This window comes from Papilio polytes, unplaced genomic scaffold, assembly GCF_000836215.1.
Source record: "Papilio polytes unplaced genomic scaffold, Ppol_1.0 DF824169.1, whole genome shotgun sequence".
Lineage (NCBI taxonomy): Eukaryota > Metazoa > Arthropoda > Insecta > Lepidoptera > Papilionidae > Papilio > Papilio polytes.
The window spans coordinates 1464276-1481247 of NW_013525035.1; the positions used below are offsets into that span (position 1 = coordinate 1464276).

Consider the following 16972-nt stretch of genomic DNA (forward strand, 5'->3'; position numbering starts at 1 on the left):
CTCGTTTGCCACTTTAAAATATAAAAAAAAAATGTTTTGTGCTTTTATTATTTTGTATGTGTTTGAAATAAAGTACATATGTCTTTCAAAAGGTACGAAATGTATATTTCCATACAGCAATGAACTAAGTAAATAAAAGAAAAAAAATATATGAATAAATCTATAAATTGAGCTAGTCCTACCCCATAGTCGTTTGACGCCGACGTTGTCAATTATAAAACTTTAACGAAATAAACATTTATAAATCGTCGAATCTCATCTTTCCAAAATCACAGTAGCAAATTAGTGAAATTTGTTAAAAATAATTAACAAATGCAATTTATAACGTCCTAAAATTTTAAATCTAACTTTATTTAATTTGACATTTTAAATCAATAACCAATAAAGTATCTTGTAAGCGTATATTAGATGTTAATTTATTCTATACCCATTGACCTTATTGAAAATAGGTTGGAGATCTAAATGTCAGCCCTATCGACTTCTGAGCCGCCGCCATGTCGCCGACAAAGGCTAGGGCTGCACTCGACAAACGTTAGGGCTGTCCCTATTCGACTCATAGCGATTACTAGCTGTATGGATCAATCATTTTGAAAAGTGAATATTTATACATATATAGTCTCCACGTCTTACTTTTTACTACTATAAATAAAAAGTCTAGATGGGTTTTGTTAGATGTAGCCTTAACTGCTGAACGGATCACGATTAAATCTTATTTCTTACTAATATTATAAATGCGAAAGTTTGGATGGACGGATGTTTGTTACAGTTTGTAGCCTAAGCGGCTGAATTAATTTGATGAAATTTGGTATAGATGTAGAAGATGGTCTGGAAGAACACATAGGCTACTCACTTTTGTTTACATAAATTCCATGCGGACGGAGTGGCGGGCGAAATCTAGTTTGATATATATGCAGAGTATAGTCTGAAAGAACACATAGGCTACTTACTTTTGTTTTGTTAACTCTACGCAGATGGAATCGCGTAGCTAGTTTACTACAGTAGAACCTCGATTAGTTAAAGTCCAAGGGAAACACAAAATACTTTAAGTTATCAAGGGTCTATGTTGTAGAGGTTTTGGGCTCTGATGGGAAGGGAACATATTTTTTGAAGTTATAGAGGTTTTTAATTTACCGAGGTTTAAGTTATCGAGGTTCTACTGCATACCCTACTTCGTATTTCAATTGCAAAACACTTCCCAAATTATTATTATGATGACTTTATTCTTGAATAAGCTCTGATTCTTAATGTATGTAAATGTTCCCGCACGATCCACGCATTTCTCATAACAAGGGCTTTGATACAACTTAGTGGTACAAAAAGTCATTCTAACTTCGGAATCCTCAATGAGTTGCGTGTTAACGAATGTACATATACTAGCTGTTCCCATGCGGCTTCATCTGCGCGAAATACAAACTTTATTTCATTGTTTATATTTGTCAAATTCTCAATTGAAAATGTCAAAATTACCGTTACCATAATCTTGCTTCCTTAATGTTGGCAGCTTGCAGTTGATGGTCCCTTTCTAACATGAAGGTTTTTTTCGATTTATTTACTCCCTAAGTTTAATAGCTTGAAAATATATGTATAGTCTAAAGCGTGTCGTAAGTGTATGGCTTAATATTAAAGAAAGGTTTATTCAAAAATATGCCGCGATTGCTTGTTTTCATCTTTGTTGAAATACCTATAATTTCTTAATTTATATCTATACGAATTAAAAGAAATGTTTAGATAAATACATTAATATGAAAAAAGGAAACTATGGTAGACGCGTTCTATTTACCTAACTGATATATTTATTTAATAGTTACTTAAGGCTAGCATTTCCGATATTAAGATATTCTCTTACGGCTGAATATTGAGACGACATTTAAATGTGTAACTTCAAATTCCATTAAAATGCGTCTCACTGTAAGCTCTTCGTTTTAGCAACCGGACATTTTAACCTTAACATTTACGAAATTTAAAAAAATGTATTAAATTACTTAATCCTTGCTCAATACAAAACCGCGTAACATTGAATTCACTTACATAATAAATAAATTACAGTTACAACAGTTTACGTAACAACTAGGATTCGTCGGCAATAATCGATTCGCCAAATGCGGAGACGAAACTGTCTGGATAGTGACAAATATTTTGATAAATTCCAACGGTGACACTACCCACATCACCATCTCTCTCATTCTCTCTCGTATAAAGAGAGACGGCAATAGTACTCGTATATGCGTTAACACAAACTCGCTTCGAAACTATTCAATACCAGTATTGGATTGGTTTGCGGTCGCTATATGTACTAATTTGGTTTCATTTGGCGTGATTAGTAGTGGAATTTACCATCAATATGAGGTGATTTAAAACAAAATTATAAAATAACATACTTAAAAACTTGAAAGTGGATTCATAATCTTCCTCTGAATGATAGATCAGGTTACGATTGCTACTCCGATCTTTAGATCAATAATGAAACGATTTAAAAATATACGTTAGCAAATAATATGCGAAAGTTTATATAGATGGATGTTTGTTAGAGTTTGTAGTCTAAACTGCTGAACGGACCTCGATTAAATTTGCCCTAAATATAGAGCATAGTCTTGAACATAGGCTATTTACTTTTGTATTTTTAATACCATGTGGACGAAGTCGCGGACGAAAATGAGTATGTTATAAAGGCATCAAAATAATGAGGCATAAAAGATAAATAAAAGTAAAGTTATTAATCTTTGGAATGTATTCAAAAAACTACTAGTAAGCAAAATTCATACATGCTACAATTTTCATGTGTCTATAACATTCCAAAGGTCGTAATTACGTAAAGCAAATAGCAACCGCATAGGGTATTACTTAATTTGCTTGCGTTAGGCTACCGCAGCAACCGTAGGTCAGAGTTAGGGGAAATTTGCCTTAGATATACGTAATTGTGCCCTCGGGGAACCGCATGTATTACAGAATGTAAGTGGCCACTGCCAGAATCAATACGAACGCCAATGATCATGACTACAGGGCTACCAACATTCAGACTCGAAATAGTTAGGCAAAACACACACCTTTGACTAGACTATGGCACTAGTTTTGTGCGATTGTCGATTGTTCCTTTTTTATACAAGGAGGGGGCTAACGTACGGCGGGAAGACAGAGGTGGCCAACTACGCCCATGGACATCCGCAACACCAGACAAACTACAGATGCGTTGCCGGCCTTTGAGGAAATTGTAGGCTCGTTTCTTGAAGGACCCTAAGTCGTATTGGTGTCGTAGTCAATTCTGTTTAGTTGCTCAACTAAAAATAGATTGTGCGTACCTCCACATAGGTCATAGGAATCAAAGCGAGACTAAACACTTGTACGATAATTTTGTCAATAATGTGCGCATGCTCTAATTGTTAAAACATAATGACAAGTGTCGTTAAAATCTGTTAAAACAAGTGACTACAATCAACCATACAGTCCTTTGTTTTACAGTACTCTGTACTAAAGAAAATAAATGTAAACCTTTAGCTCGAATGCCCAGCTGTTGGCAGCCCTGTTTATATTTTCAGATGCCCATTTGTAGTATCTAGTAACGTTACTTTAGTTAATCAAATTTTAGATGATAGAATAGTGCAGATAGTTAACAAAGAATTTTGTAGAAACCATCTGTAGTTATTGCACGTTATGTAGTTTGTGTAATGATAATATTTATTGACTAGCTTCCGCCCGTAACTCTGACCGCGTGTATAAAAAACAAAACCAAGTAGCCTATGTTTTCCTCCAGGCTATACTCTGCATCTATGCCAAATTTCATTGAAATCCGTTCAGCAGTTTAGGCTACAAACTCTAACAAACATCCATCTAAACTTTCACATTTATAATATTAGTATGATTAAATCCTAATTTTAGTCCCTTTCCGTACCAATTTTGTTACATGTAAGGGATGGGAAGGAAAAGTTGATTTGATAGTGGTGAGGCATAGAAAGGGGAAATAACATCTTTATGCGTGTCCCTTCTCCGATGAATAAGGGTAGGCAATCTGTAATTGCGGATGTATATGGGGCGATCGCTTCGCTTTCTCGGCGAATACAGGCCGCTAGCTCGTTTGCCACCATATGATATTAATAAAATTAAAAAAAAAGTTTATATAAATGTTATCAATTTATATTCACAGGGATGTGAATTATGATCGCAAATAAATAGAACTGCAAATTCCACACAAACCTCGTCAAATTAAACTACCCTATTTACAGTGATCATTCATTCCTTAAACAGTAAATATTAATAGAGGGTGTTAACACCGGTAGCGTTGAAATTCGCAACACGACATAAATTTTAACACCTTACAAATATTGGCATCTTCAAACAATGGCGTGTCACCCTACGCGGGTGAAGGGCATTGAACCTGCGGGGAACCGAACACTACAAAGGTACACAATTTTGTGACCGGAAAAAACGAAAATGAAAATCTTTGTATAAAAAGTAAAGAAAATGAAGCAAATTTATTAAGAAAACTCGCAGTGAGAAAACTCTGTCAGTTCTCTAATTGACTATTTAACTTTTACTTTTAAATCTTATCTCACTAGTTAATATTATTAACTTAAAAGTTTAGATGGATGGATATTAGTTACTACATATCTCCAGAACGGCTGGACAAATTACGCTAAAATTTGGCACAGATATAGATTTAAGTCTGGAAGAAAAGGCTACTAATTTTTTTTTTTAATTTTGAGAAGTTGCAGGCGACAGTAAATCGTTTATAAAAGTTCTTAAACTATCCATATGTCTCTTTTGCATTTAAATCTGTAATCGTATAAGAGAGAATCTGATCAATAAATTGTAATAAAAAAACGTCTAAAAAGGTGATCACACACCTGCTCGATTAAAACATGGGGCGCTACAAACTGTATAATTATCATTTCATGTCGATTTAAATACAGAAATGTGCAATAAAATGTATGTGAGAGTACAACGATCAAGCAGGTGTCGAAAAAACCTCACGAATGAAACCAGTTTTGTATTCTTTACCCTTTAATCAGGCTTGTCTTGTTCACTAATATTCTGTAAAGGTTTTTAAATGGGCTAATACACAAACTTCACACATTCATCGTCTCATTGTTCAGGTAATAAGTAAAAATACGAGCTATTTAATTTCTTACTTCACCGGTCTTGTGCTGTTAAAGGCCCTTTCCGCCTACCTGTCACTTGTCACCGGATCAAAGTAAAGCCTTATTTTGTTCTCTAAATGGCTAATTGCATTCGAATATTAAATACCAACTCTATTTTTAAGGCATAAACTTTTTTTTTTATAACATAAGGTGGCAAACGAGCAAGCGGCCACTTGAATCCGCCAAAATGGCAAAGCGACCGCTGCCCATAGACATCCGCAATTGCAGATGCGTTGCCTACCCTTATACGACGGAGGAGGAGACGCACATAAAGAGGAAATTTCCCCTTCCTATGCATCTCCTTCACCGTCAAATCCACTTCCCCTTCCCATCCTCTCCTTATAAGAAAAGGGTGATAAAGAGAATGGGACTTAAATTAGGCCTCCGGCACCACACTCATCAGACGAAATACGGAATTGCTTCCATTTCACGCCTGTCTTCTGTGTGGTCGTGGTATTACACCGGGCGTGCCGGCCCATTTGTGCTAAGATGTTAAAGCGGGCACTACCACTGTTAAACTTAAGAATTCGATTTATCTAAATTATGATATAAGATTAAGTAAACGTGAGTTTAGTTTTAATTTAATTACGTACACATAAATTAGATTTCTGTATTTGATTGATAACCTCTATACTTTGGAATTTTCTTATAAAGATGAGTATTACGAGTATAATACAATAACTCAAAAATCATACTGTTGTGTAAAAAAACGGAGACAGTATTGTGTACTACCGGTACTAAAACATCGGAAACCAACAATTATATGCATAAAACGAATTAACGTCAAAGCAAGCAGACACCTGACGCTTTAACTTAAAGCTCGCTATACACTTTCAGTTTTATCTGCATGATTTTATCTGAACAGTTAAACATACAGTCTTCTCCATAAACAATAAAATTTTAGAAGCTTGATTCTGAAAATATCATACATGATACACAAATGTGAAAACTAAGGCGTATACAAGTTTCTGAAGTTTTAGGGCCTTTCCCACCACTGGCTGATAGAGGCTCAGATAGCTTAAAACGTCACTGTCAGATAAGGTATACTACACCCGCTATTTCTATCACATATTTTACACGATTATTATCAGACAATTTACAATTTGGTTAATAGGCCCTTATAAATGTAAATTTATGCAGTTTACTATATCTGACAGATAAAATGTTACACACGTTAGTTTTAACTTTACAATTCGACTGTTAAAACTGTAGGTGTGTAGCAGACTTAAGATTGACAAAGATTACTGGCGACGTAATGCAATCCGTTCCCTGTCAGTTTAGCTGAGATCCCGGCTCTATTTGTAACAGTCAGATCGTCTGACACTAAGTCTTGTCTAGACGAAGTCGTCAGGAAACCAGCGGAGATTGATCCCAACATTAGCATTACATTAAGAGATAGTGTGTACGCCGCTATGTTTTGGTGCAAATTTATTTATCTGTGTTCTTATACAGTGGAAACTAATTTATATAAAGACTAATGGCCGGTTTCCCAGCTACGTTTAACCATTCATTAGTGTTTTAGTTCGATAAATTAATTAAATGGATTTCAGAACTATGTAACTTGATTTTTACTCCGTTGTGACATAGGTCAACCTAACACTAATGATAGGTAATCACAAAATATATGAAAACTTCAACAAAGCATAAGTAATTATAACTTATGCTATACTTAACAGTTATAACAAGGGATACAAGCTTTAAAAACTAAAACTAACCTATAATCAATTAATGTGGATGCAATTAAAGTAAACAAGGACTTCTTAAGTTATTAATTAAAATTTCTGTTGATAGCAAAAAAAAAATCATGTAAACTTTATATTGCTAAAAAAATAATAATTTTATAAATAACAAAATTGTTAACTTAAAACGTATATCAAGGTGAGATCTGCAGGTGTGTTATCGCTTTAAGTGAAAATGTTCTTCCCCAAGTCATTACTTTTAACTTATGCTCTTCACGAAGCCTGCAGATAAGCACAGCGCACATAAGCTTGACAACCGCCATATTTTCATTTTGAGCTTGCCTAACGCGTAAATCACTCCTCGAGGTATTACACGGCTTTCTGAATATTTTTGTCTTAGATGTTTAATTTTTGCTAAAATACATGATTTTTATAGTAAAAAGTACAAAAATATAGATATATCTTAAATTATAAGAGCGTGCTCACACTTGAAACTAAACTATCGCACAACTGTTTAATCTTGCTTTGATTCCTTTAAGCTTGTATGGCAGTGCACAATTAAAATAGAGTAGATTTTAATTGTGCAACTAAACAATTGAATTGGCTGCAAAACAATCGACAATCGCACAACTGTCGTGCGACAGTTTAGTCAAAGGTGCGCTCATTCTAAATTCATTCATGGTTACATATGTTTCTTCCCGAAAATGTCTTTTGAATCATTATGAAATAGACTTTTTTAGAAATGTCGTGTATATAAATTCAATGTTGAAATTCGCACACAAAATCGTTCACAAAAAAATCGATAGTCTGAACGAGCTGGTTCTAGATTAAAGGATGACCTAATTTTGATCTAAGTAAATGTTTGTATTTTTAAGTACATTTATCATGATCATAATTAATATAATTTTACTAATATAAATGCGAAAGTTTAGATGGATGGATGTTTATTAGAGTTTGTAAACGGCTAAACAAATCGACCGCAATAGCTAACTTCTTTTGTTTTATAATTCCACGGGCGGAGTCGCAGGCGGAACTTAGTTGTAACATATTTCAGTTATACGAGTATGCTTTGTTTTTAAACATAGTATAATTCTATTAAATGATAAAAAAACATTTATAGATTTGACGAAGATATGATATCCGTTTTGTCTAGATGAGGTGTCTAAGAAACCATAAATCTATCTTAAAAAAATATCCTTAAAGTAACAAATTGTAATGGTTACAAGTCTTAAGTCGTAGAAATATACAATTTCAACCTACAAGTATAAATATACCTTCTAACGCCTTACCAGATATGTTGGATAGAGGCCCCATAAAATGGTTACCTTTACTAGGCTTCCAATTTCTATTCGATATTCCGTTTGTATGGTGGTTCATAGAACGAAGAAATACTGGACCTTGGATGGTTTTAATAATACTAATTTTCTGTAGTGCATGACTATAATCACTTACGTTTTATTTTATCGATTACTACTGACTCGGTCTATCTAACCATGAATATTATAGTCTATGTCACTAAGGGGTAATTTAGTATTCTAATAGTGAAAGAATTTTAGAAATCGGTCTAGTAGTTTTTGAGTTTATTAGTTACAAACATAACTATTTCAACTATGTTATATATTACTATAGTTTGAACATTTACATATCTACTACTAAAATACATGAAAGTTTAGATTAAAAATTATCGTTTTTTCTTTAAATTTAGCAATCTTCTTTTTAATTACCTTTTTTTTGACTGCAATCGAAACAGTAATGGTGGGTACCCCAGACGGGACCAGATAAAGCATTGTCTCCACGGAACACAATGCTCAGTAATATTTCCATTCAAGGCGGTATGAGCCATTAAAAACATAAGCACGGAACGATTGCCCCTCCGCCAAACTACGGACCCCACGTTATATGGAATCTCGAGGGATGTGATGACAAAGATGAAATGACGCAGAATTGTAACTTCGTTTAAGAGTTAAGCAGACTATGCCTAATCCTTCTAAAAAATCAGGATATTGTGGGTCCATGGGAAATGATATTCTGTATGCCGTTTTTGACATTTACTTTTCTTGCTTCCCACATCCAATTGACTAATTGCTTGATTTAATTGCATTATAGTATTGCCAAAGTATTTTTAATTTAGCTGTTATTTGTTCTGTTACAGATTATACAAAATTTCAATTATTAATCCAACAAAACGTCTAGTAAATATTGTGAAAATTATTATATCCCCGAGAAAAGAAAACACGCACGCATGTAATTATAAACTAGAAACTTTTGAAATAAGCTTTTCGTTCCGCGCAACTTTCTGTTTTCTAAGTCTTAATACCGAAAGTTACCTCTTCGCCCACTTAATCTACGTTAAAATAACAAAGTTTTATAACATTCGCGTTAAGGGAATTTGCGTCTTATCTTGTTGTAATAAGGGTTGTGTTGATGGCATATCGAAAGTTGTCTTCATCTATATGCGTAGACCGTTCGTACCGGCTGATTGGTTGTACGCTTACAGAAGGGTGACGGGCGGAGGTTAAGATTTTCGCTCCATCGTTACGCACCAATGGCTCGATTCACGTTTAATTTGAAAGCCTTTAAATATGCATACATTTAAGCGAGATTTCCTGTCATAAATTAATAGGATATGTTTTTAATACGAAAAAACATTTCAGCGGCGTATTAGGATTCAAGCTTCTTAAACGATGTTAGATCTTTGTATTACAAAGTTCTATCTAAAAGCATATCTATACTTTCATAGTTAGTACTTAGAATAATAAATTTAAGGGACCTGACCCACCAAATTGTAAATTATCTCATAACAATCAAACGTGTAAAATATGTGATGGCAATATCGGATTTTGTTCCCTTATCTGACAGTGACGTCATTTTTAATTGTCTGTGCCTCTATCAGCTAGTGGTGGCACAGGCCCTAAATGTCGATTATTAGATATTAAAATAGCTTAAAAAATAAATAAACCTAGATAATATTTAATCATCAAATATACTTGAATACAATAGAAGACGATTTTAAAGTTCTATGATAACTTAAAAACGTTGATTTAAATTAAAATATCATCAACATCAACTTGCCCTTATCCCTTATGGAGGGTCGGCACACTGCTGCTCCATACATCTCTATCAGCCGTCATATCTGAATCCACTCCTTTCTTAAGCATATCCTCTTTCACACAATCCATCCATACTTTACATAATTTTTATATGTTATCAACAAAATAACTGTACATGTTTATTTATTTATAAAGTACACCAACAGATAAGAAATAACATATAAGACACAAGAATGATAACAAATCCAGTTTTAGGTATACAACATTGTTAAAGAGAAAATTTTAAATACATGTTCTTGTTATAAAATGTAAAAATGTCATCGGAATCTAAAAAGCGTAGTGAAAAACGCAACATGGATACGTTCCGATGTTTAGAAAGGTGTTAATAATAACATTCCCCCATAAGTCACGTAATGTAAATAAAAATCTAATAAGTTAACGGGAAAACATATTAAGTTAATAGTCACCTTTAATAATGTATATTCGAAAGTAATAGTACCATCTTCCTATTAGAGTATTTAAAATATTTATGAAGAAAACACACTTAACAGTGGTAGAGCCCGCTTTAATCTTCGCACGAACGGTGCGACTTGCCCTGTGTAATACCACGACCACACAGAAGACAGGCGTGAAGTGGGAGCTATTCTGCGTTTTATCTGATGAGTGTGGTGCCGGAGGCCCATTTTTAGTCCCTTTTTGTTACAAGAAAAGGATGGGAAGGGAACGTGGATTTGAAGGTGCAGGAGACGCATAGGAAAGGAAAATATCCTCTTTATGTGCGTCTCCTCCGTCGATCAACGGTAGACAACGCATCCGCTATAGCGAATGTCTAGGCAGCGGTCGCTTAGCAAGTTTGGTTGATTCAGGTGGCCGCTTGGTCGTTTGCCACCATAAATTGTAAAAATTCCTATTCTTTACTATTTACTATTACTAAGGGATCTTAAATAAAGTGCCCTAATTCAAAGTTGTCAATTTTTAAGGGAATAAACACAAAAATTTGAATATAGCATTATCACAAAAGAAAATATTAATAATCTATAGTACATTCTTAATAGATTTTTTTATAACATAGGGTGGCAAACGAGCAAGCGGCTACCTGAATCTGCCAAAATGGCAAAGCGACCGCTGCCCATAGACATCGCAATTGCAGATGCGTTGCCTACCCTTATCTGACGGAGGAGGAGACGCACATGAATAACTTTATGTTATTAATAACTCAGATATTATCTGTTGACTGTTTATAGAAAATTAAAATAAGGCTTTTCCATTAAAACTAAAGCCAAACTTATGCAACGAACTGGCCATTACTATTTTAGCGATTTAATTTTAAATTGAAGCGAAGCGTTCTTTATTTAAATCTGTTATTTCTGTCTATAAGATATTCGAACTAAAACTCAAACTAAGTTTGGTTATTTTAGATTTCCAAATATAGTTTTAATGCATCTTACACGAAAACTAATTTGTATTACTGTGTCAATACGTTGATTTAATTTCGTTTGATAATTACTACGTTTAGGTAGCGGTGTATTACGAAAATAATTTATTAGACGATTCAAATTTTAATGAATTCCGTACTGTCGAGGGAGCAGGGTCCCTCTTCTGGTGACGGAATTTATAATTACATGTATATTTATGGATTATGACATAATAGGGCTTTAATCTTTACAAACGACTACCTCAAAGTTTTACTTGCATTTAATTAATTTATTTTAACTAGCTGTTGCTTGCGACTTTGCGTGAATTTAAAATATAAATATAGGTTATGTTACTAACTGATAAAGTAGCTTTTAAATGGTGAAAGAATTATTGAAATCGGACCAGTAGTTTTTGAGTTATTTTAATACGTAAAAAAATACAAATCTTTCCTCTTTATATTAGTTTAGGTGTCACTCGTTTACTCTGGCGTTCTTTTTTATGTTCTTTTATCTATTCTAGAATATTCCTTAATAAATTCATATAAGCAAAGAATATTGTTTCAAACTTTTTGACTACAATATCGTCAATTACAATCAAGTTTTAAATTCACAAACTTAGCTTTTTTATTTGTCTTTTTAATGGAATAATAATGGCTTTGATGGATTTGTTATTGGAAAGTACATTGATTTTTGTGTTAGGGGACTAGTGTTTCTTTCCCCTAAAATTAGTAATTCGTATTCCCTTTGCGGCTGTTTTCGTTAATTACAGTGTGTATCGAATTATTAATTATGATTTCCTTGTCTAGTCGTTTGGGTAAATGTTATTTAATTTCGGAGTTTTTGGTCAATTTTAGTAGTAACAGAAAATTGTCATTTATCGTGTAACGTAATTAATAGTTTGCCGCTGTTTTTAGATGGTTTACAACATGCAATGTTTGCGTTAAAAAACCGTAAGGTTTTGTCTAGTGTTCTAAAGTGTATGTTAAATATTGTGTCAAGGAATTACAATTTACATGGAAAAGTATTGTTTGTTAGTAAAATCTACTATTTTTTACTGTACGGACGAATTCGCGGGCAAACGCCAGTCGAAACGACATCGGCACAAATTCAGCTACAAAACAAATGAAATCGATCTTATCAAATATTTTGTCTTCCCAGTTATTAAATGGTGTAGAAATAATGAAGTACACCAGCATCATTAGTAAGCGAATAATCTGACGCTTTTGTCAAAGCCACTGTCAAAGTAATGATTGTCAATATCGCAATAGTAACGACATTGTGGCTCACTCTTTCGGAACTGATATCAGTTAAATACACTTCTATACAAATTTAGCTTCTATTTGCAAGAGGATAAAGTTAGTAATCGTGTACCAATATCAAGTCCTTCAGGGGCCTGCATTTGATTTGGTCTTTAAGAAGCAATATCCAACTGATTCTTTGGGAATACGTTTCTTTTTCGTAAGTATTTGCATTAACTCGAGTCCTCACAAAAGGGAAATTTGCTTACCGTTGTTTGAATAGATTCAGTACGAGATCCAAGCTTTAATGCAGACCGTGTTACTTTGATTTGGAGATTTGGGGATCGTTTTCTAAGCCCGATTGTTGTCTTACGTAAAGATAATGAATGCTTGAATTATTAGGATAATGGTTTTTGAAAAGTTTTCTTATTTTGGTGTCAGAAATGTGTATATTATGAAACTAGTTGTTGCTCGCGACTTCGTCTACGTGGAATTAAAAAAATAGTTAAATACAGCTTATGTTACTCACTGATACTATAGGTTTTTAATGGTAAAACTATTTTAAAATCGGCCCAGTAGTTTTTGAGTTATTTCAATACATACAAAAATATAAATCTTTTCTCTTTATATTATTTTTACAGTTAGATAAATGTATATACATTTATGTATAATTAATACGGATTATCAATAAAAGAAAGATTTGGACATATGTTGTAAGGTAATGATCACAAAAACGAGTAAGTAATAATTTTGAATTTGGCTACAAATGTAGAGGAAGACCAAAGAAAGTATTGATGGAATATGTGAAAGAATTGATAGAGATGTATGAAAGATTACACAATACAGACCCTAGGAACAAGATCAGTCTTATGATAGGACTATCAATGAATTGCCTATCTGATTATTTAAAACACAATCTATACTATTATAATAAAGCGTAAACACACACTTCTTTGTTGCTCAAGATGTCAGCAAAAAATATGCATTTTTGAATAAAGAGACCATAAGTTGCTGCCAACATCGAGGAAGCAAGATGGCCAAGGTTTGTCATGTCATGTCATTTTGACATTTGCTATTAATAATTTGACAAACGTAAACAATAATTTTCATAATTTTATGCTGATGAAGCCGCACGGGAACAGCTAGTGTTTTTATACAGATGTTTACAGTGGAAATTCACAGAAGTCAAACCAGCTATCACTTTTACATCTTATCTGTTAAAATATTACAGAGATTGCTTTGTATGTTGCCACAAGGCTATCAGTTGCTACTGTCATTAATTAACTGTATCGACTATGGCCACTGTTTGTTTATACTAATATTATAAAGAGGAGAGATTTGTATTTTTGTATGTATTGAAATAACTCACAAGCTACTGAGCCGATTTAAAAAAATCTTTCAGCACTAAATAGCTACGATATCAGAGAGTAACGCTATGTTTTCATTAATATATTTCACGGGGACGAAGTCGCGTGCGACAGCTAGTAAGCAATGTGAATATGTGTCATAGAGTGTAATTTTAAAGTAACTTACTTAAATTAAATACAAATTCTGTGTTCTGGTCTTATGCGCGGTTAATACATGACCAGTAAAGTTGGTACAACTGGACTGTCCATCTACTGGCATAGTCTGAACAATAATAAGTGCCAGACCATACAGCCCATAATCGACCGTCGCAACTATCCAACAGTATCGCACAAGTTTGTAGCTTTATGTTCTAGAAATTCATCTAAATTATGGCTTTAAGTAATTAATATAATTTTAGGTATTTCGATACAAATGATTTAAAAAAATATAGACGATGCCAAATTAACAATACTTGTTAATTACTTTAAAACTAACACAAAGTCAACTACATATGTAAAGATATCGAACGTTCCGTGGTGACGACTAGCAATGTACTCAGCTATTGAGCTTCTGAGCGAATAATGGCCTGTCGGACCGAGCCCTGTGAGACTCCTTGCAAGTGTTTTATAAAACTACCCCCCACTTTTCCTACTATTTCCTAACAATAATACATTTTTACTTGCCAATATTTGCTTCATTCGCGATGTATGTAAACTTAGTTTTTTTTTTCTTTAATGTTTATATCTTTCAAAGTTATATCTTTGTTGAAAGTGTTGTGGTATTAGAGCCCGCATAGTAATGTGACATTTATTAAATGCTGTAAAATTGATAGATGCGAACGGAGGCATCGTTAAATAATGGTTGCTGATTTATGGCCGTGAGTTATTGTCTTCGACGCGTTTATCTGCATTGTTGGTAACGTTAAATTGATCTAATAATAACCTCAAACGGTTTCATTACATAACAGATGTTAAGTTATGTTTCCGTTGTTTTTTGTTTTGTTGTTTACATTTTGAACTCAATTTATGTATCTTAAGAATAGCTGTTCCCGTGCTTCATCCGCATGAAATTATAAATGCTTTATTTTATTGTTTACATTTGTCAATTTCTCAATTGCAAATGTAAAAATTTCCGATACCAAAATAAACTTGCTTCCTCAATGTTCGTAGCTTTTAGATCCCTTTTTCACATGAAGTTTTTTCCAATTTACTTATCCCCTAAGTTCAATAGCTTGAAAATATATAGCCTAAAGCGTGACGTCAGTGTAGGGCTTTTTATTAAAAAATTAATTATTCAAAAATATGCTGTTATTGCTGACATCTTAGGCAACAAAGAAGTGTGTGTTTTCGCTTTATTATAATGTATGGATGGATTATTTTGCAGAAAATTTACATTTATAGCAACGTTTATTATAATTAATTTTTGGATATTTCCTTTAAAGTTAGTCGTAAATCGTGTTTTATTTAAGAAAGAATAAAAAATGCCCCTCATTTCTACAGCAAATCATGCGTAGGTCTTATAAAACTGTCAAGAACAATTGACGTTCGCATCTATCATAAACAGATTGAAATTTATATCACGAACGAGACAATAAAAGTAAATTGGCTTTCGGTCCGCTTTTATTATCCGTCAATACGCAACAAATAAAACGATAACGCATCGATAACTTTCAAACTCTTGCACGAATACGATCGTACGGACCGCGTTGAACGATTCCTGGGCCCCAGGCCACGGGCATTTGCCAACCGAACTATAATGGCACAATAAATAGTTTGCAGCCCTCACCCATCTGTCACTTAACTACTAAAATATACAGACGTCATTCGGGCCGCGTTGAAAAATCGCAACAATTGAGAACCCTTGCCGCGAAGCTGTAGCTTTTCGACTTTGCATTGATTATTTTAAAGTCCAATTTGCATTGTCTCATTCGATGAATAAATTTAAATATTTGTTAACTTAAAATGTAACCCGTGTTGCCGGAAATACAGTCCAAATTGCACGGGTGAGCATTTGTTTCTTGGATTGCTGAATGCGGGGATTTGAAAATCGGTTTTAACGTCGACGCTTTTTAGGTGCATTTTTTTCGCTCGAAGGAAATGTGGGGTTGGTTGACTTTGAAGTTCAAAAGGGTCCCCTCGATGTGGGATTCTGTTGGATTTCTTTTAGGATTAGAGACCTTACGAATTTAATGATAGTGCTTGGAGGGTTATTACTGGTCGGTTATTTCCCAAGCGCCCTTAAAAGTTCTTTTAACGTCGTTTCTTCGCACTCAATCTGTGTTAATTAGAATTGTAGATTACTGTGGGTATTCATTGAAACTGATTTCAATTTTTAATTTATCGAACTTGAATATTTACTGAGATGAAAGACATTATACGTTCACTTTCTTAGAAGTATAATTCATGTGAATATCTCTAAACGAATTCACTTGTTTATTTTTAGTCATGGTTTAACATGTTTTAACGCTAGATGGCGTTTTATCAGATTCCATTAGTCTGAATAATGCGTTAAAAACAAATTACCACTGTTAAGTTCCCACAATCCTATATTAATTAACAGTTGTTACTTGTAAAAAGTCGCTTTATTTAATACAAACAAAACTACTGCCTTTTAACTCGTTATCGTACTGTTTACTCGTAAACTTTCCCTGCAACTGACTGTCGCTGGCTCTATTTAAATGTTTGCTTTAAAAAAAACATTCCAACTTTTTAATTACACATTTGGCGGGCATACGATTCATAAGTTCGTTCAAATATTTAAACATCGAACAAACGCGGGGAGAGATGAATTAATTATCGCTCTATTCTTACCGGCCAGTTGTTTATTTATTTTTAATATTCTTTTTTTTTATTTCGCAGGTACGGGGCCGTGGGAATCTGACAGGAGGCAAAGACAATATAATGTCAGTCTACAATTTGTAAGTGTGAATCGTATTGAATTTTTTAAATTACAGAAACGTAGTAGAAAACATTTTTAATCTACACGATTAATGTTTAAAAAGCTATATTTCTTTCTAATTTTGTTGGAACGTATCGATTCGTTGTATATTTAAATTTATGTTAAAAACAAAGCATACTCTTGTGTTAAGAGTGTGTGGTCCATAGTTAGTTA

The 16972-nt window shown here is 33.5% G+C and overlaps 1 protein-coding gene across 4 annotated transcripts in view; it reads left to right on the forward strand.

The window, feature by feature from the left end:
- The window catches only part of LOC106111370 (latrophilin Cirl), a 285223-nt gene that overhangs the window by 129547 nt on the left and 138704 nt on the right, over positions 1–16972 (forward strand). For 2 of the 4 annotated variants that reach the window (XM_013293420.1, XM_013293422.1), the window contains one exon: positions 16720–16778. The exons of the other annotated variants lie outside the window; for them this stretch is intronic. The gene's annotated coding sequence lies outside the window, so the exon portion shown is untranslated. The remainder of the gene's footprint in view (positions 1–16719; positions 16779–16972) is intronic. 4 annotated transcript variants of the gene reach the window in all.